A 2749-nucleotide genomic window follows, 5' to 3' on the forward strand; every position below is an offset into this window, starting at 1 on the left:
TCGAACTTACTCTTCAACAAATTAATTGCAGCGTGTGCTGTGTGGCTTGTGGCCCCGTCCTGTTGAAACCACATGTCGTCTAAGTCCATACCATTCAATTGCGGCCAAAAAATAAAAATTACAAATTTACTAGTTTATAGTTTAAAATTTGTCTACCTTAATATACTTTATTAATATAGACTAAAACTAATACATCGAAAAATTTTAGATATTGGTAATATAATCCACTTTTAGTAATTATGATGGTTTGTAAATTTACGTATATCAATACCACGTGTCTCAGTAATGAATCGGAGTGGAAATATGAGGAATGTGGGTGCACTTGCTCGTATAAGTGTTGGAACGCTGCACTTACTTCAGGCAGAAATCAAAAACCTGTAAACCAAAAACTTAAAAATAACTCACAAATATATCATTACAACTTATCTGTAATTGTAGACTTAAAGCGCGAGGACTTGCTCGTGTAGGTGTTGCGCATACATCTACGTACAGAAAACTGTTCTAGACGGGGTAAGGTATCGACGTGGACAGCCAGTTCGGAAGTCAAATTCATTTCAGAGGTAGCAGTACTAGGCACATAATAACCGTCACATGTTAAACAGGAATTTGCACCATCATACACAACACGCTCCATGTCTCCTATGAAATTGTCCGTAGCACCACATGAGACAATGGTAGAAATACGCGCATACGAGCTTTCCTTTCTAAAAACCACAATAGTTGGGCCACCTAGCTCTTCAACACACACCTTCCGCAGCAATTGCTCGTCTGTGAAGTCCTACAAATAAAAACTTTTTATTTATTACAATTTATTAGCAAATATTCTAAAAGAACTTACTAACTGTAGTTTATGTATTGTATGTAAGGTGGTCTCTGTTATATTTGCAAAAACGCTGCTATAAAAACCTATGAATGAAAAAGTTTAAAAAGAATTTTTCCAAATGTCTGATCTGGACTTACATGTATGAAAATTCACAAACCGGTGGTTTTCTGCAGCAGAAAGCCGACTCCAAATAATCGACTATCACCATATGTAAGACATAATCGACCTAAATAGTGAAAAACGACATTAATTTACAAAATAATTAGCTTTTATTATTATACTTACTTGAATGTTTACAAACAGATAAAAGATTTTCAACGAATAATAACAAAGCAAAGCATCAAAGTGGAAACGGTGTTGCCGACCAAATAATTTGCACCAAAAGTTTAGTTTTTACTACAATTCAAAAATTTTTTTGTGAAATAGGTACTTTTTTTTGTAAAGAAGCAACACGTTTTCAAATAAGGGAGCCGATATGTCAAGAGGGAGCGAGAAAGCTGTTTACTTACCTAACCTTCTATAATTGAATCATGTATAAGACCAGCCGTTAATGCTTTAAAAGAGAAGAGTGCACTTCATAGCCTCTCAAGTCTTGCTAATATTTGTTGTTGCGTGAATGTTGATCGTATGCTGAACCGAAGCTAAAATTGACCAACGCACTGAAACACTATTTCACTATTCTCGATAGCGACGTCAGCAGTAACTGCCGAATGATCACCATCAAGAGCAAAGAGAGAGTACTTCACTGCATTGGCTTCTGCTGAGCAATATAGATGGAATATGAAAGAGAAGAGTGTAGGAGGTTACTACAAATCAACATATTAACAAAATTGTGGGTAATTTTAGTATAAGCGTCCTCATTTGTGGACGACTGAAATACGTAGGTTTTGGTAGCTTAACACTACCTGTGCACATAATGCTGCTATTGGTCGCGCTCTAAGAGAATCCAGTGAGATATCGAGTTCTATTCTTCTTGACTTTACGGTGGCAAAGAATGAATTTTATAAATTTCTGAACTCTGTTTTTTTAATTTAATTAATTTAACCTCATATTTGCTCTAAGTGGTCTGTAAAAACAATAATTATGTTTCAAACTTGAAATAAATAATAACGAAAACGAGAAAACAAATATCTGATTTATATTTGACTAGGCATTGACATATATACAAACTGCATAGTATTTCTTGGTAATATTTATCGGTAGTACATAGCTGATATGCAGCCACTTAAATTTGTCTACATACACATTTTTACATATTCTTATATATTACTTACGAAAAAAATGACCTTTCCTCTTTTTTTCCTCTTTTTAGGTCAACCAGAGTGGCAAATAGACAAATGTTGCAGGGTGTACACTGGTACAGTGCACTCTTTTCGAATATTACAAAACTAAAGCATGATTTCATGTGGCTCAGCTGAGCTTTGAAACAAAACAAAAAGGAGAGAGGGTTGCAGGAGCGCATTTGTTCCTATGCATAGGAGATTTGCACATCGGTATGGAAATAAAACGTTAAATATAAATCAAACTGCAATGAAAATAAAAAAGTTATGCATTAGAAGGAGCACAGAATGAAAGGCTAAAGAAGGTGATAAGTGAAAGTAAAAAAATGTATTTAGCTTAAAAAGCGTAAAAGTAAAAGCAAAAAAAAAAAAAACAAAGTCACACCTATAATTAAGTGAAGTAACTTTTGCAATTAACACAACAAAAGCAATTTTACCCAATAATCGCTGGGAATTTGTCAAACTGCCATCAATAGTGAGGTAGAGGCGGCAGTCGCAAAGTACCAAGTAAAGTAATTTCAACTGCCATAATAAAAGTAAGGCGCCATTAAGCGCCTTAGCGCTGCCAGCCGTGTAGTGCACGCATAGCAACAACATTTACAATAGTTCGTAAACGCAACAACGACGGGGGCAGCGGCAGCAGTAA

At 35.2% G+C, this 2749-nt stretch overlaps 1 long non-coding RNA gene across 2 annotated transcripts; it reads right to left on the reverse strand.

The window, feature by feature from the left end:
• Window positions 1-202: 202 nt before the first annotated feature.
• On the reverse strand, window positions 203-1173 carry LOC129252875 (uncharacterized). Of its 2 annotated transcripts, XR_008583678.1 has the most exons (5): window positions 1109-1173; window positions 961-1049; window positions 839-906; window positions 423-778; window positions 203-375 (listed from the first exon to the last, which is right to left on the reverse strand). It is a non-coding gene; the product is annotated as an uncharacterized LOC129252875 (long non-coding RNA). The 2 variants fall into 2 exon arrangements; XR_008583677.1 differs by having other exon boundaries at window positions 203-778.
• Between the last annotated feature and the right edge of the window lie 1576 nt (window positions 1174-2749).

The sequence above is a fragment of the Anastrepha obliqua genome, chromosome 1, assembly GCF_027943255.1.
Source record: "Anastrepha obliqua isolate idAnaObli1 chromosome 1, idAnaObli1_1.0, whole genome shotgun sequence".
Lineage (NCBI taxonomy): Eukaryota > Metazoa > Arthropoda > Insecta > Diptera > Tephritidae > Anastrepha > Anastrepha obliqua.